We start from the raw sequence: 24,074 nt of genomic DNA on the forward strand, positions 1-24,074 counted from the left end.
CCCAGCCCCTCTTCTTCTCCCAGGGCATCTTGGGGGCAGCCACCCCTGCCGCAGGGCCAGGGCCACCTGCCCTCTCCCGGGGCCACTTTCCCAGAGCATGGGTGTGCACGTGCCCACGTGGAGGCCCTATCAACAATCCCCGGATCCAGCAGCAGCAGGAGGCACACAGCATGGAGGCCGGGGAAGGGAGGCCAGGGGAAGGATGGCAGAGCTTTCTGGCCAGCCTGTGCGGACCCACGTGGGGAGCTGCTCTTCAGGGGGAAGAGCAGGCAGAGTGGAGGGGCAGGCTGGCCTGTAGCTGTACCCCAATCCACACACACACACACACACTCACACTCACACACACACACTCACACTCACACACTCAGCACCAGTGCGGGCCAGCAGCAGGAAGCGGCTCCCACGCTGGGGGGTGGAGGAGGGGGCCCTCCCACAGGAGCACGCGTGGGTGACGTGCTCCTGGTGCTCCCGAGACGCACACGGCTGAGATGGACCTGAGGATGCGACGCGGTGCGTGACATGCCTGCGGCCCTGAGGAACCCCAGATCCACAAGCACCCCGACTCCCCCGGGAGCAGCACCCCGCCGCACAGCTCCGTTACTGTCTGGATGCCCCTGGCAATGGCGGTGTCTTGGCAGCCAGGCCGGCTGGTGGGACGAGGCCAGGAGTGACTTGCAGCAACCCCAGACTGCCACATGAGGAAGTGGGGGGTCCTACCGCTGGGGGGCACCCGCCCACCCATGCCTCTCCCACACATGCCCCTCTCCCCTCCCTCCGCCTCCCCCCAGGCCGGGCTGACCTGCTGTGGAACCCTCGGGACCTCTGCAGACAGCATCCACTGGAGGCTTGATTTTGAAGCCAGCACCGGAACCTGGAGCTGGCGGGAGAGCGGGAGAGGTTCCCCTCCCAGGCCCTCTATGGGGAAGGGGGGAAGGGTCGCATTCACATGGTAATTTGGTGGAGGAGGCGGGGAGAGGGCCTGGCAGCCTTCCTGGGACAGGGCCCAGTGGGCCTTCCAAGTTGGCTCGGGGCAGCGTCCCTGGACGCGGCAGGGGAGCACTGAGAAACCCCATCCCCACCCACCCCTGCTGGGGGCCAGACGGGCTGTGCCTCACGACACAGGCAGCATCAATGGGGGCCTGCCTGTCTCCTGCAGTGTCTAGACCGCCCCCCCCAGTGGTGGGACATCACTGCTAAACCGCCCCGTCCCCACCAACCGGCCACCCAGGATCCAGGACCTGATGACCGGATCCGCCCCGCCCTTAACCCTGGTGTTTCAAGGCCCAACATGAGCGGCTCCTTAGACCTAGGGGAAAACTAACCCTGAAGCGGGATGCCAGCAGTGAGCACACAGCCACACAAAAACCTGCACAGCCACGCTCACCACGGTCCAAACAAAGCCTGCCACCTGGTCACCTGGCAAGTGTGTTTTATCCCCGCCATGGAATATTATCCACTATGAGAAAGAATGAATGGGTAGGGGGGTGGAGGGGAGGATAGGAAGGGACGGGACGGTAAACAAAGGAGGAGGCTACAATGCTCGATAAGAAATGTACTCATTATCTTGCCCATGTAATTATAACTCCTCCATACAGTATTTTCACAATAAAAAAAAGAACAACAACAAAAAAAGAAAGAAAGAAAAAGAATGAAATATCAGCAGGGATGTGATGCGATGGTGGAACCTGTGCCTAGCATGCAGGAGGCTTCCGGCTGGATCCAAGCAGGACACAAAAGCAAAAGGAGAGGAGGGGCAAAGGAGAATGAAGGAGACGGAGGGGAGAAGAGGATGGAAAGAAGAGGAGGCGAATGAAGTTCTAGCATATGCTACAATGGATAAGCCTTGAAATGTACTAAGAACCCAGGGCATGAGTGCTATTCTTGAGCCTCTCTGTGCTCAAAGCTAGCGCTCTACCACTTGAGCCACAGCGCCACTTCCAACTTTTTCTGTGTATGTGGTACTAAGGAACCAAACCTAGGGCTTCATGCATGCTAGGCAAGCACTCTACCACTGAGCCACCTTCCCAGTCCAACTCCTCAATAACTTTTATCACACTGTCTTGTGACAACTGCTCTATTTTCTTTCTTTCTGGAAGTATTGGGGTTTAAACTCAAAGCCTTATGTTTGCTAGGCAGGCGCCCTCTCATTTGAGCCACATTCTCTGGTCCATTTTTGCTCTGCGCGCGCGCACGCACACATACACATACACATACACACACACACACACACACACACACACACACTTGCTGGGGCTTGAACTCACTTTGAACTGTAAACCTCAGATCGCAGCCTCCAGAGTAGCTAGGATTACAGGTGTGAGGTACTGGTGTCCAGCAACTATTATCATTTTTTAATAGGGTCTCACTCTTCCCTCTTTTTCCCACAGGACGTGACTTCAATCCGCCTGTTTACGCTTCCTTTGTAGTTGTGATGACACACATGCACCACCACACCCAGTTTTTTTTTTTTTATTGGTTGAAATGGGGAGTGGGGTTTTCCTGAACCTTCTGCCCTGCCTGGCTTTGAACTAGGATCCTCCCCAGAAGCTAAGATCACAAGTCTAAGCAACCAGTGCCCCATTATAATTGTTTTATTATTAATGCTGACCTCTTACTGCACCCAACTTATAAATGAAACTTTGGCAGAGATATGTATACATAGTTTAAAAAATTAAAGAAGCACAGTCTAATGGGGCTCAGGACCCACAGAACATCCTGGAACAACCTCCCCAGAGATCAGGGGAGGGAGGGCCACTACGTCCACACGCCTTCCACTGCCTGAAGAACTCCGGCTTCGTGACTGTACAAGCACCTCTGGGCTGAACACTTCAAAAGAGCGAAGGCTGTAATGCATGGGCTACATCTCATAAAGCAAGGATCAAAAACAGTAAAAACCAAAGGCTGGGCACGTTTCCCCAGAGCGGGGGCCGTGAGCTCCTCCCCAGGGCCGGGCCCTGCCCGCAGCCCCCACCGGCACCCCAGCGCAGGCCCCACCGGCACCCCAGCGCAGGCCCCACCGGCACCCCAGCGCAGGCCCCACCGCACCCCAGCGCAGCCCCCACCGCACCCCAGCGCAGGCCCCACCGCACCCCAGCGCAGGCCCCACCGCACCCCAGCGCAGCCCCCACCGGGTCCCCAGCGCAGGCCCCCACCGGCACCCCAGCGCAGGCCCCACCGCACCCCAGCGCAGGCCCCACCGCACCCCAGCGCAGGCCCCACCGGCACCCCAGCGCAGGCCCCACCGCACCCCAGCGCAGGCCCCACCGCACCCCAGCGCAGCCCCCACCGGCTCCCCAGCGCAGCCCCCACCGGCTCCCCAGCGCAGGCCCCACCGCACCCCAGCGCAGCCCCCACCGGCACCCCAGCGCAGCCCCCACCGCACCCCAGCGCAGGCCCCACCGCACCCCAGCGCAGGCCCCACCGCACCCCAGCGCAGCCCCCACCGCACCCCAGCGCAGGCCCCACCGCACCCCAGCGCAGCCCCCACCGCACCCCAGCGCAGCCCCCACCAGCACCCCAGCGCAGGCCCCACCGCACCCCAGCGCAGCCCCCACCGGCTCCCCAGCGCAGGCCCCACCGCACCCCAGCGCAGGCCCCACCGCACCCCAGCGCAGGCCCCACCAGCTCCCCAGCGCAGGCCCCACCGCACCCCAGCGCAGCCCCCACCGCACCCCAGCGCAGCCCCCACCGCACCCCAGCGCAGCCCCCACCGCACCCCAGCGCAGGCCCCACTGCACCCCAGCGCAGCCCCCACCGCACCCCAGCGCAGGCCCCACCGCACCCCAGCGCAGGCCCCACCGGCTCCCCAGCGCAGGCCCCACCGCACCCCAGCGCAGGCCCCACCGCACCCCAGCGCAGGCCCCACCGCACCCCAGCGCAGCCCCCACCGCACCCCAGCGCAGCCCCCACCGCACCCCAGCGCAGGCCCCACCGGCACCCCAGCGCAGGCCCCACCGCACCCCAGCGCAGGCCCCACCGCACCCCAGCGCAGGCCCCACCGCACCCCAGCGCAGCCCCCACCGCACCCCAGCGCAGCCCCCACCGGCTCCCCAGCGCAGGCCCCACCGCACCCCAGCGCAGGCCCCACCGCACCCCAGCGCAGGCCCCACCGCACCCCAGCGCAGGCCCCACCGCACCCCAGCGCAGGCTCAGGCTGCGTGCGGTGTGCCCCCACCACCACGTCAGCAAGGTCTCCTCACGGCCCGTGGGGACCCCTGGGAACTTAAGTCAAGGAGAGGGGATGGCACTATTGGTGTGGCTAAGCAGAATCCAGAAAGATCCCACTGCTGTGCCTAAGGCCTGCGGGAGCGGGGATGAGGACAGCTGCCCCCCAAGACGCCCCAGGCATCCGAAGCACCCTGCTCCTGCTGAGCCCCAGGGATGGGGCCTTCCCCCCAGGCGGCAGGCCCAGCGATCTGCACAGCTGGGGCGGCGGAGGCTCTCTCTCTCCATGTCCCAACCCTAAAAACACCCCAAACCCTAACAGCACCTGGCGGGAGCCTGCCTGAAAACCAGCCACAAGCCAGGTGTTGCTGCCTCTTGTCTATAATTGCAGCTACTATGAGCCTGAGATGTGATTGCAGCTCAAAGCCAGCCAGGACAGACAAATCCAAGAAGAGATTCCTACCTCCAACTAACCAGCAAAAAGCTGCAAGTGGAGCTGGGTTCATATGGTAGAGCTCCAGCCTTGAGCAAAAAAAGCCAACCAAGAGTTAAGCCCTGAGGGGCTGGGAAGGTGGCTCAGTGGTAGAGCGCTTGCCTTGCATGCACTGAGGCCCTGGGTTCAATTCCTCAGGACCACATAAGCAAAAAAAAAAAAGCCGGAAGTGGCGCTGTGGCTCAAGTGGTAGAGCGCTAGCCTTGAGCTGAAGAGCTGAGGGACAGCGCCCAGGCCCAGAGTTCAGGCCCCATGACCGGACCCCCCCCAAAAAACAAACAAACAAAAAAGTTAAGCCCTGAGTTCAAGCCCCAAGTATCAGCAGGAGATGGAGAGGGAGAGGGAGAGAGGGAAGGAAGGAGGGAGGAGGGAAAGAAGGAAGGAAAAAAGAAAAGAAAGACAAGACAGACACAGGAAAGAAGGAAAGAAGGAAAGAAGGAAGGGAGGGAGGGAGGGAGGGAGGGAGGGAGGGAGGAAGGGTGGGTGGGAGAGGGGGGAGGAGAATGAGCCAGGCGCCAGTGGCTCACGCCTGTTATCCTAGCTACTCAGGAGGCTGAGATCTAAGGATTGCAGTTCAAAGCCAGCCCAGGTAGGAACATCCCTTAAGACTCTTACCTCCAGTTAACCACCAGAATACTGGAAGTGGTGCTGTGACCCCAGTGGTAGAGCACTCACCTTGAGCTGGAATGCTCAGAGACAGCGCCCAGGCTGAGTTCAAGCCCCACAACTGACAAAAAAAAAAAAGGAAGGAAGGAAGGAAGGAAGGAAGGAAGGAAGGAAGGAAGGAAGGAAGGAGGGAAGGAGGGAAGGAAGGAAGGAAGGCAGGCAGGCAGGCAGGCAGGCAGGCAGGCAGGCAGGCAGGCACAAAGACAAGGAAACAGAGGAGCAGGCCCCATTCTGTCAGGGCCACACAGCCCTACGCAGAGCCCCGGGCTGCTCAAGGCTCTGTGCCCACTTGCGCGCTTTCTCTCAGTGCTGTCTGGTGCGGGCTAGCTTCCCTGAGTTTCCTGAGAAGCCCAGGGTCTGCTAGGCAGGAGCGTGGGGGTGCTAGCAGAAAAGCCCAATGAGTTCCTTCCACTACATTCATTCTCTAACCTTAAACTATGCAAAATAAATACACCCTTTTCAATCTTTTAGAAGAGTAGAAACTACTGAGGGAACACGGCCTCAGTTTCCATCTCTGTCAAATGGCAGCAAGAGCCTGACCCCAATGTGCATCTAAAAGGGGGTCCCCGGAGGCCAGGTCTGGGGGCTCAAGCCTATAAGAGCAGCTACTTGGGAGGCAGAGTTTGGGAGGATCGCCCTTTGGAGGCCAGTCGGAGCAAATAAGACCCTGTCTCTGGGCGTCGTGGTGTGCACCTGTCATCCCAGCTATGGGCAGGTACAGGTAGGGTCATGGTCCTAAAAGCCGGTCCAGGCAAAAGTGAGACCCTATCTAAACAAAGACCCACAGACAACATGGCTGGTCACGCAGGCCTCCCCGGGCAGCACAGGTGAGGGGGGTGCAGCGCACCGGCGTCTACCCCTGCAGGGGGCGCCTGCCCTGAGGCTCGCTGTGCCAGCCTAGTGCCATTCTGCCAGCCGCAAACAACAGCCATTCTCAATGGGCCACTGTTCGCCCATCGTCTGTCTCGGGCTGTCCCGGCGGCCAGCAACGGGTGGCATTTCCCCCAGCTCAGCAAACTACACGCAGAAGACACCCTTCCTGCCCCATGACCCCTTACTCACACGGGGGGGGGGGGGCTCTGCGGACTGGAGAGCCGCGGGTCCAGCCCCCCGCCCTGGGACGTCCGAGTCCATGGGTCGGGGGAGCAATTCCTGGGGACCTCGAGGCTGGCCTCCACAAACGCATAAGGCGTTAGGGTAAGGGTCGTGAACGTGTGCTTACATAAGGCTGACCGAGCTCCGCAATGAAACATTAACCAAGCAGCAAGTAGGAGCCCAGGATGTCCAGGGCCTGGGACCCGGAGATCGATAAGCCACAAACCTGACAGGGTCCTAGCAAGAGACAGACAGACAGACAGACAGACAGACAGAAAGGCTGCTCTCCAATGTCCTTGCCTTCCAGGGCCCACCGGGCTTCCTGGGAGCACATTCACCACCCTGCCCCGGGCGCCTTGAAGGGTCAGAAAGTCCTAGCTCCCGGGCACAGGCACCTGGACGCAGGCCTGGCAGCGAGATAAGATACAGATCTGGGAGGGCAGGGGTGGACCGCCCACATTCCTCCAGGGACACAAGCAAGGACAACCATCCTCATGCCCGGCCTGCTGGCCACACTGCTGGCACCAGCAGGGCAGGGGCTGGAGATGGGGGTGGCGTGGGCACGGGAGGGGGTAGAGAGCCGGGTGGGGTGGTGGAGGGAGGGGCCATGCCCTGACGGTGCGCCGGGCAGGGGCTTGTGTCCTATATTGGCATTGGCCTCACGTGCCCACCTGGAACTGGGCACCAGAGAACTGGCATCTTTCCCTGTACCCCCTGAACTCAGCTTCAGGAGGATACTGGGAAATCTGGGGGGGCTCTGTCCAATATCTACCTACTGCGCCCGAACTAACATGCACAGATCACGGTAACTGCCCAGCAAGGCTGGCATCCTTCAGGCCCTCTGCATTGAACTGCATCCAACCCCCAACCAGACTACGGCCTACCAGACTACGGCCTACTGGTACGTGGGGTGCTACAGGAGTGGGGGTCACACTGGGCACCCCACACTGTGTGCAGAGCCTCCTTCGTGGGTCCTCACAGTTCAGCTGATTCCCAATATGGATAAAAGAACAGAGAGCCAGATGCCAGTGGCTCACGCCTGTCATCCTAGCTACTCAGGAGGCTGAGATCTGAGGATCACGGTTCAAAGCTAGTCTGGGCAGGAAAATACATGAGACATTTGTCTCCAATGAACCACCAAAAAGGTGCAAGCGGGGCTGTGGCTCCAATGATAAGAGCTCCAGCCTGGAACAGAAATGCTAAGAGGTAGCAGTGCCCAGGCCCCGAGTTAAAGTCCCAGTCCCGCAAGTCTGACACAGTCTCCCCACCTGGTGCTGAGAAGCCGGGACGCCGGGACCGGGGCTCCCTCCTTCCCTCCTGGGGCAGTGGGAGTGGGAGGAAGGCTTGGCTCACCTTCCCAGGGGTGGACGGCGCAGCCACGGCTGGCCTGTACTGAGACCGGCAGGTGGATTCCTCACAGGACCGACCCAGCGCTGCCTCCCTCCGAGGTCCAGCTGGGAACACTCCCAGGCACAGGGCTGGGGAGGCAGGTCCCTGCCTGTCCACCGCCCAGCCAGGGCTCAGTGAACAAATCAAAGCTCTGCTCTGCTCTGCAAGGCAGGAGTCTGGGAATGGAGCCCGTGCCAAGGGCCGGGAGTCCCGCTAGGAGCCCCTCCCTGCGGCAGGCAGACACCTCGAGGAGAATCCCAGGCACTTCCCCACGGCCCGGCCAGCACCAGGACCTATGCCAGGGTGACAGAAGGTCGCAGGGTCACCACGGCCCACCCAGCCGGACGGTGGCCACTGGGCATCTGCCTCCACCCTTGTGCAGAGAGCGACAGAAACAGAGATAGGCAGAGACAAAGAGCTGGAGACAGACAGGGAGAGAGAGAGGGAGGAGGGAGGGAGGAAGAGAGGGAGAGGAAGCCCACAAACTTCCGGGGTGGTGTGGGAAAGCATGTGGGGGAACTGGAGGCGGAAGTTCAGCGGCAGTGCTGGCTTCCTGGAGGACCTCTGACCTGCGGGCCAGGGTGGACAGAGCCTGTGCCGTGGGCGCTCGCAGGACGGCTCTTCCTCTGCAGTGCACGGACCTCAGGGCTGCAGAGGGGCCCTGAGTGAGCAGAGCAGCCTGACACCACAGGACGCGGGAGGCTGAGCGCTGGGAGGTGTTCTGGCTGCCCCATGGGCAGCCGCTGAGGCAAGGCCAAAGGGCAGAGGATCCGCAGCTCAGAGAGCTACCCAGGCCCAGGGAGGTCCCTGTCTGACTTGGTGAGGCGGGGTGGTCCCAGGACGGCCCGCCAGGCTGGGGCGGTCCCAGGACGGCCCGCCAGGCTGGGGCTTCGCTTCCCCAGGATCCCGCCCACTGACACGCCCTGGCCCCTGTGTCCCAGCTCCTGCCCCTGCCATCACCACAAAGATGGCCCACCAAGAGCGGGGCACAGACTACAATCCATACAAGACTGCGGCAGCCATCCCAGCCAGCATAACCGGGCCACAGGGAGGTGGACCCGGCCCCCAAAGATAGACACAGAAAAGGTGCATCATAGCAGACGCCAAGACCCCCGCCTGTAATCCCAGCTACTCAGGAGGCTGAGATCTGGGGCCGGCCTGGGCAGCAAAGTCCATGAGGCGCTCATCTCTGATTCATCACCAAAAAGGCTGGAAGTGGAGCGGTGGCTCCTTTGAGCATAAAATCTCAGGGACAGCGCCCCAACCCTGAGTTCAGGCCCCAGGACCAGCACATGCACACACTGCACACACACACACACACACACACACACACACACACACACACACACACACACACACACACACACACACACACACACACACACACACACACACACACACACACACAGAGTGAATTACACCGTGTGGCCATCTTCCTTGGCCACTTTGGGACAAAGGAGCGGATGACACTTTCCCACAGGGTACTTGGGTGGAGATGGCTGCCCCCCCCCCAGGAAGTTAGAGCATATTTCCTCAGAAGGAGCTCCCCGGCTGGTGCGCATCAATGAGGTACAGCCTGAATGAGGGGGACCAGCACCGCGGGGAGGGAACGGGGCCTTCCCCCCTCCTCCTCTGTCCAGCTCGGACGCAAAGCCCATCCCTTGGGTCCTGGGCCTCAGAGCCCCCCTCCAGGGACCGACCCACGGCTTCCGACCCACGGCTTCCGGGTGCTACATTTTTCTCAAGGAAAGGAATTTCGTGCTTCCCTTGGGGAGCAGAGATGCTCCCCGACCTCTGACAGAAGGCAGGCAGCTTTCCTGCCCGGAAGGGAGGGTGGGAGACTGGGGCTCCGAGCAAGATTGGAAACTGAGTCCAGAGCAGATGGCGTGGCCTCTGTGCCTCCCTGCCGGAGGACCACATTCCAAACGCGGTGCAGGACGCAGCAGGAGTTCACTTAGTCCTGGCTTCTGCAAAACCCTTAGAAGATAAGTTCCAGGAGTGCTCTCGCTCTCGGACAGGACCTGGGCTCCAGGACCTGGCTGCACACATAGAGCAGGCGCGCGTACACACACGCGTACACACACGCGTACACACACACACACACACACACACACACACTACCCTCCACCCCAGCCGGCACATCCCAGACCCTGAGCAGACCTGCAGCCCACTGCCCGGGGAGGGAACTGGGTTAAGCCCCCAGACCGGCTGCGGCGGCGGTGCGCCCAGCCTCCCGCCCCTGCGGGCTGCTGCCCTCCCCTCGGCTCCCACGGCCCCTGGAAGTCAGGAAAGCCCCTCGAGAAGGGCGCCGGGTCCGGCCACTCCCGCCAGGAGGGGGGCAGCGGCTCTGCGGAGTTGGCCAAATATTTACAAAGAGATAGCTGTGGTCGCACAAAGCCCCTTTCTTCCACGGCGAGACTGGAAATCTGGTCCCCGCGTGGAGGACGCCGCGGCCACACCACCCCTCTTCCTGGGGACTCACGGCTGCCCGGCCGGCCCTGGCGGGGCGGGGCGGCCACCGGTGCCCTCCGGGCGGCCGGGCCACCTGAGGGCCCCCCCCCCCCCCCCGGAGCCGGCCGTGCAAGGCTGGAAGAACAAAGAGCGAGCAGGACTCACCCGGCAGGCAGCGGAGAGTCGGCTGGAGGCAGAGCGCGGCCCGCCCACCGGGTCACATGGCTCGGAGCCGAGCAGCGAGGATCAAAGGGGCTTTGTGGCCGGGGAACAAGGAGCCTCCCAGAGCGCCCGCAGAGGTAGGAGGGCCCACGGGAGCCCAGGAGGGGGATCGGCGGGACGGGCTCGCAGGGGCAGGGCGGGGGGAGCGGGAGGTGGGGGAGGGGCTCCCGCTGCCGACGCAGGGGAGGGGGGAGGGGACTTCCTCCTACACAACACCGAGGAGCCACCCCCAAGAAGCGAGCCGCGGGGTCCCGGGGAAAAGCGCCGTGCGGGCCTGGCCGCGTCCACGTGTGGCCACCGTCCCCCCCCTTACGCAGGGTGGCAGTGGCGTGACACCGTGCCCCCCACGTGCCTGCCCCACCCAGCCACATCCTCCGCTCACAGCATCTATCCCTGAGCTCCGGGGGACACCCCAGTCCCTGCCGCCCAAGGTGCCCAGGGGGCCAGCGAGAGAAAGAAGAGCTGGGAGAAAGGGCGGGGCGGGCCCAAGGCCGGCTCACCCCAAAGCCGGCTCACCCCAAAGCCTCTCCTCCGGGTCTGGGCGCTCCCTCCCCTGCCCTGCAGGCCTCTGGGCGGTGCTGGGACCCTACGAGGGTGAGCGGTGAGCGAGGGAGCCCTGGCTCTGCCTGACCCCTCAGTCCCGCCCGGGCAGAGGCCCACTCCCCGCCGGGAGTGCCAGGGGTGAGGGCGTGCGAGGGGCAGGGCCTTGGGTAATGGGACACCAGGAAAGGACGTCACTGGCGGCGGCTGACATCCATCTCTGGGCCTCCAGCAGGGCTACATAATCCCAGCCTAGCCCCGAGAGCCTCACCGTTCCCAGCCCTCGCCCAGGGGCCTCGACTCCCACCCACACGCGGGGGGTAGGGGGGGACGTGGTCAAGGCCCCGGGGTGGCACCCCGCACCAGCCTAGCGCCAGAACCCGTGGCCCCCATCACGCAGCCCCTTTGGAATCTTTAGAATGGGTGCCACCAGCGCCAGGCCCCGGCCCGGAGAGCTGCCCTCCCTCCCAAGCCCTCCCAGGCCCCCGGCCCCCGGAGGACGGAGTCTGAGGACAGCTCAAGCAAAACCCAAGAGCCCAGCTCACCGGATGAGGCTCAAGCGGTCCAGCGCTTTTGGCCCAGCATGTGTGAGGCCCCAGGGGCTTTTCCCCAGTCCACCCCTCCTTCCTGGGCCCAGACAGGCAGCTCGAGGAAGCAGCCAGCAGCCAAAGGATGCTGGGAGAGATGCCAGCCTCCCCCTCGTCAGGGCTGCCCCGGCGCCTCAGACCCGAGGTCTCCGGGTCGCCTCCTGGGAGGCAGCGGGAGATCCCTTGATCTCTCGTCCTCTCTCCTCTCGCTCTCAGACTTGCCCTTTTCACAGATGCACAGACCACATTCCCAGAATGCACCTCGCCTGGTCCAGCAAGCCCACCCTTCCCTGCCCTCCTCCTCCCGATTCCTGGTCAGAGGTGGATGCCTGGCACAGGATGGCCCGTGCCCCTCTCAGCAGATGCTTGCTGGGCCACAGGAGGCTGCATCCCTCTGCTTCCCAGCCAGGCCAGACCTTCCACATGACACGCTGTCCTCAGGTGCCGGGGGGGTCTGCCATCCAGCCCCCCAGCCTTAGGGAAGAGGCCTCACAACTGCCCAAGTGCCCCTCCAGCGACAGACACAAGCCACCACACGTGGGACCTTAGATTTTCCTAGACACCACACTGAAAACCCTAAGGAGAATCAGGTGGCATTCACAGTGATATAATTTTAATCAGCCCAGTAAGAGCCAAAAGGTTGTGATTACATGTACCTTGTAATTAGCATAAACATGTCAAGGGATAGCCTTTCTGTGGAAAAGACTCCAAAATCCAGAGAGAGAGAGAGAGAGAGAGAGAGTGTGTGTGTGTCTTTACTGGAGCTTGAATTCAAGGCCTGGGCACTGTCCTCCAGCTTTTTCGATCAAGGCCAATACTCTACTGCTTGAGCCTGCCTGGGCTGGCTTCAAATGGCCATCCTCTAGATCTCAGCCTCCTCAGTAGCTGGGACTATAGGCGTGAGCCAGCAGCGCCTGGCAGGTTACCCTTACAGCACCTCTCAGCCGGGACCAACCCCGTGTGCGGTGACCAGCCTGTGGCCAGTGGCGGCTGTGCCAGGCACCAAGGCCTCCGCGGGCATTTCCTCCCAAGCTCCTCCATGCCAACGGGGGCAACGCCCTTCTCAGAGACCCTCACTCACGTCCAGTACCCAGTCCACCCAGAGATGGACAGCACAAAGCTCAGTGAGACATGTACTGACCACAAGAGGCACAGAGTCCCCCAGTGCCAGCGGGGTCCCCACCCCGGGACTTTTCTCCCAAGTTCCCGTCAAAGGACACAGCTTCCCTTTAGGAGTGACTACGCCGGCCAAGCGCCATAACACTGTGCCAAGCTCACCAGCCCCGGAGCCCGCCCCCAGCCCCGGAGCCCGCCCCCAGCCCCGGAGCCCGCCCCCAGCCCCGAGCCCGCTCCCAGCCCCGGAGCCCGCTCCCAGCCCCCTCCCTTCTCTCTCACGTTGGCCTTTGGGTGACAGAGCGGGCTGTACCGGGAGCCACTGGCAGACACAGGTCTGTGGCCCGGCTGGCAGGTGGCTGAATGTCCGAATGTCCCCTGTCCGTCCCAGGAGGGCTCTGACTTGGGGTGTGGGAAGTTACTGGGGGGAAATGCAGAGAGAGAAAAAACTGGGGGCGTTCAAGCCAAGACCCCAGGAAGGAGGGAGGAGGGGAGAGGGTGGCAGACACCCAGGCTCCTTCAACTCCTGCCCTTCCGGAGGCTTCCGCTGTGGGCCCACAGCTTTCCAGCAGCCAACTCATCACGCCGTGTTTATTTACTGTGAAGTCACATGGAATTGCACTTTAAAGAGGAATTTATAGAGTCCGAAAGCAGAGGTGGCTGCCGGCCTAGGAGGGGAGGGGCGGGGCGCGGGGCTTCCGCTCCCAGGAGATCCAGAGGGCACCACGTCCGGAAGGAAGGAAGGAAGGAAGGAAGGAAGGAAGGAAGGAAGGAAGGAAGGAAGGAAGGAAGGAAGGAAAAGGAAGTCTGAACTAACCAGCAAAAAGCTACAAGTGGAGCTGTGGCTCAAGTGGTCTCGCATCAGCCTGAGGGAAAGAGACAGTAGTGCCCAGGTCCTGAGTTCAAGCCCAGTACCAGCACACAAAAGGGGGGTTGCGATAAAGGTGGGCAGCGGCGCTGGCCAGCAGGGACCCGTGGGAGCCCGGCAGCCCCCTTGGGGCGTCCCTCCCTCCCGTGCCCAGCCGACAGGAAGAAGGCACTGCACAGGCTCGGCGACTGCAGGAAGTTCAGGACACCACGTGCTCTGCCCACAGCACCGCACCCACGTGGCTTCCACACATGCGTGTGCCCGCACACTCACCTGCCTCCCCCCCCCCGCTCCACACCCGGCACGCACCCCAGGCCCCTTGACCACCGCGAGGCCAGGCTGTGGGTTCAAGTTCCCCTCGCACTGCCCACCCACTCTCCCAGGCCCAGAACGGCCCCCAGGGAAGGAGGGAGGGCAGGGCAGCAGCGGGCCGGGGCCAGTGGCCCTGCCACAGTAGGCTGCATCTTTCTTCCGGTCCCTTCTCTCGGGGTCTAGGAGCGAGCCTCTTTCCCAGACCCCCCTCCTCCCACACCCACTCCGTTTCTGGGCAGCATGACCTCTGGGCCCCTGTCCAGCCATTCCCCCCCGTACCCCAATGACCCCTCCTCACCAGGTGCCCCCCTCCCGCACCAGCTCCCTCCTGCCTCACCTTGTCCTCTGCTCCCAGGGGCTCCTCACCTCCCGTGACTCCCAATCTCGGGGTGACCCCCCAGCTTTGCTGACAGGCCATAGCCCCTCTTCACCCCTGGAGCTCCACATTTGGGGACCCCTATACCCGGGCCTCAGCCCCCTTCTTCCCAGCCTGCAAGTCATCTTCGGTTGTGGTGACTATGGTCAATCTGGGGATGGGTGCAGCGGTCCCTCCCTGCTGCCTCGTCCCGGCCGCCTTCCCACACGACCCTGCCCACCCCGGGCCTCGCCTGGCCTGCGCAGACCCAGAAGCCCCTGGGCTCCGATGGAGACGGAGCTCCTCCCCGGCGGCCAGGACCCCGCACGCACCCCCCCCATCCCACGTCCTCACCGGGGCCCCTGCATGCCCCCCCGTCCCGCGTCCTCCCCGGCTGCCAGGACCCCGCACGCACCCCCCCCCAATCCCGCGTCCTCACCGGGGACCCCGCACGACCCCCCCGTCCCGCGTCCTCCCCGGGACCCCCGCACGCCCCCCGTCCCGTGTCCTCACCGGGGCCCCCGCATGCCCCCCCGTCCTGCATCTTCCCCGGGACCCCCGCATGCCCCCCCCGTCCCGCGTCCTCCCCAGCTGCCAGGACCCCGCACGCCCCCCATCCCATGTCCTCACCGGGACCCCCGCATGCCCCCTGTGTCCCGCGTCCTCCCCGGGACCCCCGCACGCCCCCATCCCATGTCCTCCCCGGGACCCCCACACGCCCCCCATCCCGCGTCCTCCCTGGGACCCCCGCATGCCCCCCGTCCCGCCCCCCGGCATGCGTCCTCATTATCCCCCATCTTACAGAAGCCCCAGGCCTGGTTCAGCTCGGCCCTGTCCCCCAACCCACCTCCTCCATGGCTGGTGCCACCCCCCTCCCAGTGGCCTGGGGAAGAGGCAGCTGAGGACTCCTCCGGCCTCTGCTCCTCCCACATCTCCATGGCAACAGACCACAAGGAGGTGAACCTCAGGGCGCCCCACTTCCCCCAGCCTGTGTCAGGGAGCACACAGCACTTCACAGCTCTTCTTTCTTTATGGGCCCAGCCAGGCACGGTGGGGCATGCCTGTAATCCCAGCCCTCAGGAGGCCGAGGCAAACAGGGTTAAACAGGGAAGCTCTGTCTCCAAAACCAAGAGACCAACATACAAGGCGACCAGTGCCCCAAGGGCCGGGTTCTAAGCCAGGCATGCGATCCGCAGGTGACTGTGGTGTTACTCCCACGTGACCACCTGGCAGATGGGCTCCTGCGGCGCACCTCCCACCTCCCAGCCGGCACACCTCCAGCAGTGTCCCGGGGTGGGCGCCGGCTCCCCACCAGCCCTGTCCCCCAGGCCCTGCCTCCTCCCCACTCTCCCAGGCCCGGGCTCCAAGCTCTGGGCTGACAAAAATCAAGGCCCAAACAAGACAGTCAGAGCCAAGTTCATTTCCACAACAACCCCGCCATGCAGTTCATCTCCAGCAACTCGTCCAACGCCTCCCCAGGCTGCTGGCTGAGGAAACGTCTTCAGATCTTATCTATTGATTGATTTTTGCAACCTGGGGTTTGAACTTGGGGCCTCATGCTTGCTGGGCTGGCGTGACACTGCTGAGCTGTTTTTCATTCATTATTATTATTATTTTGGTCGGTCATGGGGCTTGAACTCTGGGCCTGGGCGCTGTCCCTCAGCTCTTCAGCTCAAGGCTAGCGCTCTACCACTTGAGCCACAGCGCCACTTCCGGCTTTTTCTGCGTATGTAATTCTGAGGAATCGAACCCGGGCCTCATGCATGCGAGGCAAGCACTCTACCCCTGAGCCACCTTCCCGGCCCCCACTCATTAGTAGGGAGGCGCCACAAGTCTGAGCTGCGATCTGCCTACTTTTAGGGAGTTTACAAGCTTTCCCTGATCCTCTGATCCCAGCCTCCCACGTGGTTAGGGGCCCAGCGATGGACGAAGCAAAGGACCTTAGGAACTTTTTGGCCCAGGCTGGCCTCAAACTATGATCCTCCCATTCTCAGCCTCCCATGAAGATGATAACTGTGAGCCCCTGGTACCCAGCATTAGGGGACTCTTGCTGTGTAGAGTTTCAAAATACAACAAACAAAACCCTGTTTGATTTCCTGAGTGATCTTTAGCTAGTTCTAGAACTCTGGCTGCGGAAACCCTTTGCCTGGAAGGCCTAACCATGGTCTGCATGCAACACCGTTTAGAAAACTCTGGCTTAGCCCCACAGACCGATGGTCTTGCTGTGGACCACACCCCAGCCTGCCAGGCAGGGCTAGGGAACCCCAGAGGTAGGAGGGCTTGTTGGGGGAAGGGGGGGGGGCGGGGAGGAGGGCGCCCACAGATCATGGGATGGCGCTTTGAGATCCAAATTCCTAAATTACCAGGAGATCAAAGAATGGTCACTGCCGCACAGTTTACAAAGGCAAACCAAAACAATAAACAAAAACCTGGCAATTACCCAATGGCCAATAAATATTGCACAGCAATAAAAATAAGCAATGCAGGAGCGCAGCATAAACGAATTTCAGACTCAGACATAAAAAGCTGCCAGGCACCAGTGGTTCACACCTGTCATTCTAGCTACTCAGGAGGCTGAGATCTGAGGATCATGGTTCAAAGCCAAGCAGGGAAGTCCCTGAGACTCTTATCTCCAAACAAACCAGCAAAAAGCCAGAAGTGAAGCTGTAGCTCAAGTGGTAGAGCACTGGTCTTGAGCAAGACAGCTCAGGGACAGCACCTAGGCCCCAAGTTCAAATCCCAGGACTTGAAGTAAAAGGCTGCAAAATAAGGACGCTTACTCCGGAAACCGTGCTAGGTATATAGTTTCATGTTGTACAAAATGACACCAGATTAAAGAGGAAGGTGCTTTAGAGAGCTGGGAGGCATGTATAAGAATAGCGAGTGAAAACGCAAGCTGGGGCTAGGAGGAGGAAATGCACCACCGGTACCTGCTGTCTGCCGTCTGCACTGATGATTATTTTTAAAAATTCAAAAGGCAGCTGGGCATGGTGACTCACACCTGTAATCCAACCCTACGTGGTCGGCAGGGAAGCTTGAGGTGAAAAAAGTTAGTGAGACCTTCATCTCAACTAGTAACAGCTGGGCATGGTGGTTCACATCTATCGTCCCAGCTACATGGGAAGTGTAAATGGACCTGTGGTCTGGGCCATCAGGACATAAACCTGAGACCCTGTTGGAAGACAACTAAACAGGGTGGAGGCAGGGCTTAAGCGGTGGAGTGCCCGTCGAGCAAACGCCAAACCTCAAGCAAACGCCAAAGGAACCAACAAAATACTGCAAGAGCAGATGAGCCGAGTGGTGCATGCCTGTAATCCCAGCGCTCAGCAGGCAGGGGGATGGCAAACTGGAGGCCAGCCTGGGCTCCAGGGTGAGGCCCTGTCCCCAGACCAAGCAACAACCATGACAGCAACTCCGGGAAGTGCGGCCCTCCCCTGCCCCGCAGTGTAAGGAGCAGTGAGGAGGGCTGGGAAGGTGGCTCAGTGGTAGAGCGCTTGCCTTGCATGCCTGAGGCCCTGGGTTCGATCCCTCAGCACCACATAAGCAGAAAAAGCCGGAAGTGGCGCTGTGGCTCAAGAGGTAGAGCGCTAGCCTTGAGCAAAAGAAGCTCAGCAACAGCACCCAGGCCTTGGATTCAGGCCCCACAACCTTAAAACAACAACAACAACAAAAAACAGTGAAGTTTCTGTGGCCACGTGGCTGTGTGGCTGTGACCTGGGAGACGGGCCATGACCACTGAGCCTCAGTTTACCTCACCAGCCCTCTCTAGAAGAATCCCATGGATTAACATACAAACATTGAAAGCTCACGCTACTATAATCCCAGCTACTCAGGAGGCTGAGAGCTGAGGACTGTGGTTCAAAGCCATCCCTGGCAGGGAAGTCCCTGAGATTCTTACTTCCAATTAACCACCAAAAAGCTGGAAGTAGTGCTGTGACTCTAGTGGTAGAGCCCCAGCCTTGAGCAAAAAAGAAAAGCTCAGAGACAACGCCCAGGACCTGAACCCAAGCCCCAAGACTGGCACAAAAGAAAAAACAAACCAAAAACCTTTGAGCCAGCGCCGGTGGCTCACGCCTGATATCCTAGCTACTCAGGAGGCTGAGACCTGAGGATCGCGGTTCAAAGCCAGCCCGGGCAGGAAACTTTAATCTCCAATAAGCCAGTAGAAACCAGAAGTGGTTCTGTGACTCAAGAGGTAGAGCGCTTATCTTGAGCTGAAGAACTGAGGGACAGAGCCCAGGCCCTAAGTTCAAGCCCCACGACCGACAAAAAAACAAAAAACCTTTGAAAACCATCAAGCAAGGGCGCTGGGCAGCCCGGGGGCTGCCTCCTGCCTTGGCTCCGCTCTCCAAGCGAGCGGAGCCTGGGGTTGGCTGGGGGGGGTGGGGGGGGCGGCGGGGAGGCCCGCAAACAGGGGATGGCAGGGCAGGCACTGTCAGACCACATGGAGTCGCCCAAGCGCCCCCTTCCCTTCTGCCCACCCAGACCCAGTCCATGGAAAAGAGCTGGCTTTTGTCTTGGTGCTGTTGGGGTAGAACCCAGGGCTTAATGCATGCTAGGCAAGGGTTCTACCACTGAGCCCTGCCCAGCCCTGCCCTGCCCAGCCCTGCCCAGCCCTGACCTGCCAGCCTTGCCCTGCCCAATCCTGCCCAGCCCTGCCCAGCCCAACCCTGCCCTGCCCTGCCCTGCCCTGCCCTGCCCAGCCCTAGGCAAACATTTTTTTTCTGTGTGCCCCAGTCCTAGGGCCTGAACTCAGGGCCTGGACCCTGACCCTGAACACTAGCGCCCCACCACGAGCCCCGCCTCCAATTTAGGCTTTTTACTGGTTAACTGAAGACAAAAGTCACACAGACTTCCCTGCCCAGGCTGGCTTTGAACTGAGACCTTGGAGATCTCAGCCTCCTGAGTAGCTAGGATGACAGCGTGAGCCACCTAGCCCGGGCAAGTTTCTGAACCTGCGGGAGGGCATGCGGGTCTCTCATCTGCATAGGTGGGGGGCCAGCGAGGTGGGGAGCTCTGGGGGCCCAGCGGGGGTCCCCAGCCTCGGTGCTCTGGGCTGGGGAAGGCATGCGCAGTGGGGGCAGGGAGCCATCAGCCCCGCCCCCTCAATGGAAGCCAGTGGAAACTGCTCTCTGCCCACGAGCCACCTGCCCACCTGCGTCGGCCGCATCCACAAGATCTGGCACATTCTCTCCAGAAAGTTCCGCGATGGAATAAATACCACAAACCTTTCCGTGCCAGCTGCAGGCCTGCAGCGGGCTGGTGGCTTTGCACACGCCTGTCACAGACACGGGGCGGCGGCTTGGCTCTGGGGACAGGGACAAGGGAGGCCCAGATGGCAGGAATGGGTGAAGTCCTGCAGTGGGGGGGGGGGAGTGGAGGCGGCGGGCGGGCGGGCGGCATGGAAGGACAGCCCCTAGCACTTGCTGCAGCCCAGGATATTAGGACCACAGCAGTTTGGGGTCCCCCCCCCAGGAGAGGAAAACGCTTGGGGTAAGATGCTGCGAGCTTCTGGCAGCTCCCTGCAGGAAGGACCCTGGCCACTCCACTTCCGTTTCCTCACAAGGCCTGACAACGCTGAGTCACAAAAAGGAAGCAGATGCACCAGCCCACACGCCCACCTGCCCCGTGGAAGGGGGAACAGTTGTGTTCTGCTCCCCAAGCTGTGAGGGTCTAGAGACATCCGGAACCACCCAGGGCCGGGCCCCGCCCTCCTGCCCTGCTGGGGATGTGTACTTGTGTTGGAGATGCCAGGCTACTCGGACCTCTGGGCCAGCACAAGGTGCCAGCGGCTCATCCGGGAGGCTCTGGGCGGCATCTGCTCCCCAGCTCCTCGGCCTGTCCCAGCCTCTCCCCAGCCTCTGCTGGGCGCTGTGCTGGGCACTGGCCCCTGGGGACGACTGGACTAATCTGTCCATTTGTTTACTTCCGGCAGTACTGGGTGTTGAACTCAGAGCCCCCCGCTACGCCCCCCTGCCCCCCGCACGCTTGCTGGGCAGGTGCCCTACCGCCCAGGCCATGGCTCCAGCCCCTCTGAGTGGTGATGGCCAGGTCAGGGCTGACTCCGTGGCCTAGGATCCCCTTCCACACATCACTGAGGATGCTGTGCGTCTCCCCCGGGGCTGGGCAAGCAGGTGTGCGTCTCTGCACCCAGCCATGGAGCTGAGATGGAGGCTCACAAATTTTTATGCCCAGGCTAGCCTCCTCCCCGTTCTGTCATGGGGTGAGCCACCACTCCCGGCAAATCTCCCTATTTTAAAGCCAGCTGATGCCGGGTGCTGGTGGCTCACGCCTGTCATCCTAGCTACTCAGGAGGCTAAGATCTGAGGATTGCAGTTCAAAGCCAGCCTGGGCAGGAAAGTCCATGAGACTCTTTTCTCCAATGAACCACCACAAAATGGGAAGTGGCGCTGTGGCTCAAGTGGTAGAGCACTCGCCTTGAGCTGAAGAACTGAGGGACAGCGCCCAGGCCCAGAGTTCAAGCCCCGCAACTGACAAAATAAAATAAGATAAACGCAGCTGATGCACAAGGCAAATGCCATCTGCAAGCTCAGAGCCGGCAGGGACCTGGGGAACAGGCTTCAGACCCGACTGTCCATCCCGCTGGCCCTCACCTAGACGGCAGGGCGGACGGGACGCAGGCCCCGACGCGGCCAGTGGGGGTTCACACCGCCATTGTCTGTGACGTGTGCGGTGCCATGAGAGAGGCACTGGCCGAGAGGTGCTCGGAGCCCGGCGCAGACCCCAGCCACCGGACGCTCGCACGAGACCCACGCGCCAAGCCGCGCTGAGCCACAGGAGATGGCACTGCCACCACTTCCCGGACGTCCAGCACACGCTGCGGATGTCCAGTGCCACCTGGGCCCCGGGCTGGCGGACCTCACCCTGCGACCCCACACCTGCCCAGAGCTCGGGACAGCGTCTCCAGACACTGCCCGAGTTCACCAAGTCTCCCCTGGCTTGGCACCCAGCTGCCCTGCAAGCCGGGGCCTGGGCAGCGGGGGACAGCCTGGGGACCTCCTCCCCTGGAGAAGAGGGGCTCCGGCCGGGATGAGCTCATGGGGCTTGGTGGGTGGGCGGGGCTCCGGCTCTGGGTTTGGGTGGAGCCTCCCAGGCCTCCTTTCTCCCGGGCTTGCGGCTCTGGCCACCCGCGCTGCTGGGCGCTCTGCTCTGCCTCTGGTCCGGCCAGCCGCTGCCTCGGCCTGCTGGGGTTTCCTGGCTGCACTGTGGGAGGGGCGGGAGGCCTGGGGGAAGCCAGGGGCCTCTCCTCCAGGGGACCCTAGGTGACCAGCTCACCCCGGGAGGGGCCTCGGTGGCTCTTGATCGCCCCAGGACCAGGCCAGCAGATGGGAGGCTGAGGCTCTGGGGCCGGGCAGTCCGGGCTCAGGGAAAGGGGAAGCGAGTCCTCCCCTCCCCCAGCAGTGGGGGCGGGAGAGGAAGGGGCCGGGCCTGACCCCAGGACAACTCCAGGCCCTGACTTTGCCAAATCCCAGTAATGAATCCCACCCCCTCTCCCCCCCACCCCCCAGCCCAGCTGGCCAGCAGAAGTTGCTGGAATGGAGCAGAGGTGCCGCTGCCCAGCCCTCCACCCACAGCCCCTTCCTCAGCAGATAAGGCTTCTCTGTTCCGGCTGGGGAGGCTCCAAGGAGAGGATGCGCATTAACCCCTTCCCGCCCGGGCGGCCTGCAGCCCAGGGTTGGGGCCTGGGCCTGGGGCCTCGGGTCTCGGGTCTCGTGCAGGCTGCGGCTCCTGGAGCAGCCCACGGGGGGCAACCAGGGCACACATCACCACGCTGCCGTCTGGCCGCCACTGTCAGGCCTCCCGCAGACCCGGCCCTGCGGATCTCCCGCCCGGCGGCTCTGCAGGCAGCGAGGAGGGCAGAGGGCGGAGGGCGAAGGCTCAAAGGGCAGGTGAGTCACCCCGGGAGGCTGCCGCTGGGACCCGCTCCCCATCTGCTGCGAACCCTGAGCCCATGGCGGGCGCTGCGTGAGGCTGGCCCGTTCGGAAAGGCGCCGTCGAGGGCGGGCAGCTAGGGCTGGCAGAGCCCAGGGAAGAGGCTGCAACCCAAAGCCCTGGCCGCTGCGTGCCTCCAAGCAGTCTGCGCAGCCTCTCTGCGCCCGGGGTGTATCAGAGTCCGTGTGGCGGGGAGGCCCGGGGAACCCGGCACGCACCGCCTCTGCCACTGTGGGTGCCGTGACCCTGTGGTGCGACCCTGGACCCTGCAGCCCGAGGGTCTCGGGCACGGCCACCTGGCCTGTCCAGCCAGAGGGGAAAGCAGGCTGCCCTCAATCCGTGGCCCGCGTGGCACCCCGGGGACCCGGAGAGGCACAGAGAGGTTAGAGGAGGCGCTCAGGTCACACAGCAGCCCTCGTCACAGAACCAGGTTCCACAGAAACTTCTACAGAAAGCCACCAGGGGAAGCAGCCTCCTGTCTCCTCCTACCCCACAGCCCCACCACACAGGGGACCCTCGGGAGGGCAAAGGACTTCATTAGCACCAGGCCATGTGCAGGGGGGAGGAGGGGCGGGGGCAGGAAACAACACTGTGGGCTGGGACCCGGGGGATGGAAGGGCAGGGGTGGCTAGCTCAGGGGGGCGGGGCCTGGCCCGGATGACGGGACATGACACCAGCGGGACACGCCGCGGTCAGCGCTGTCCCTCGCCGTCTTGCTGAAGGCTGGCATGTGACCACTCGAACTGCAGCTGTTGCACTTTTGGTTTTTTGTGATCAATGGAAGATTCTCACGGACTTTCCTACCCGGGCTGGCTTTGAACCGTGATCCTCAGGTCTCAGCCTCCTGAGTAGCTGGGATGACAGCGTGAGCCTCGGGCGGGCAGCTGGCTAGCATCTCATTTTGTGTAGGAGGAAATTCTCCTGCATTCGGGGGCCGCCGGGAGCTGGGTTTCTATAGCGAAGCCCGAGCATCTGCCGGAGTGCGGAGGGGCGGGGGAGCGTGGGCCTTTCTGGACGCGAGGATGCGGGGCCGGCAGGGGCTGCGCCAGGGCCGCACTCCCGGGAGAGGACCCTGGGCAGGCCGCCCCCGGGAGGCAGGAACTGCGTCTGGCCTACAGCTCCCGCTATGATGGCTTCCAGAAACAGCATTCCATTCCTGGTGCTGTCAGGGTCCTGAGGTCCCAGGATATTCTAGAAGGGCAACTCCAGCACAAGCTGGCAGGAGCTAGGGCATGGAGACCCTAGGACGGCACACCCCACATCCTGCAGTCCCCCCGTCCCCTCCGGTTCTCCCATCTCCTCCTCCATCCACACATCAGGAAATGGCTCAGAGAGGTTAAGACGCCTGTCTCAGATCATGGGGCAAACAGCAGAACTTAACATTCTGCCCCGCCCCTCCCGGTCTCCAGCGCCCAGGTCCGGCTGGCGCTGAGAGGTCTTGGAAAGCCCATCAGTGAAGGACAAGTGAATGGATGCCCTCCGTGGAGGGAGGGCAGCGGGCCTCGGTCCTCCTGCTCAGGCGACCACGGCGGGCAGGGTAGAACCTCCCTGGCCAGTGGGCTCTAGGCCAGGTGCTCATCGGCATGCACGCACGCGCACATGAACAGAGCAGACGTGGCCAGAGTGTGGTCTCCAGACAGGAAGGTAAGTCACGCCCTTAGCTGAGGCTGCACCGTCAGCGAGGAGCTGGCTGGGGTGCAGCCCGGCCTCAGTGCTCCCCACCCAGGCCTGGCCCACACCTGGCATGCGGGGCCATTCCCTGGCCACCACCCCGGCCACCAGTCCAGCCTCTGCTGAAAACCCCAGCCCGTCCCCAACTCCACGAGCCCCTCAAATGGCTTTGTCTGCCGGTTGTAGGTCTTGAAC

At 62.5% G+C, this 24,074-nt stretch overlaps 1 protein-coding gene across 4 annotated transcripts in view; it reads right to left on the reverse strand.

The window, feature by feature from the left end:
- The window catches only part of Septin9 (septin 9), a 136,780-nt gene that overhangs the window by 18,644 nt on the left and 94,062 nt on the right, over window positions 1–24,074 (reverse strand). The window contains exon 1 of one of the 4 annotated variants that reach the window (XM_069992911.1): window positions 10,424–10,526. The exons of the other annotated variants lie outside the window; for them this stretch is intronic. The gene's annotated coding sequence lies outside the window, so the exon portion shown is untranslated. Of the gene's footprint in view, window positions 1–10,423; window positions 10,527–24,074 lie in introns of those variants that run through there. 4 annotated transcript variants of the gene reach the window in all.

Source organism: Dipodomys merriami, unplaced genomic scaffold, assembly GCF_024711535.1.
Source record: "Dipodomys merriami isolate MVZ:Mamm:240054 unplaced genomic scaffold, mDipMer1.0.p SCAF_42, whole genome shotgun sequence".
In the NCBI taxonomy this organism is placed as follows: domain Eukaryota; kingdom Metazoa; phylum Chordata; class Mammalia; order Rodentia; family Heteromyidae; genus Dipodomys; species Dipodomys merriami.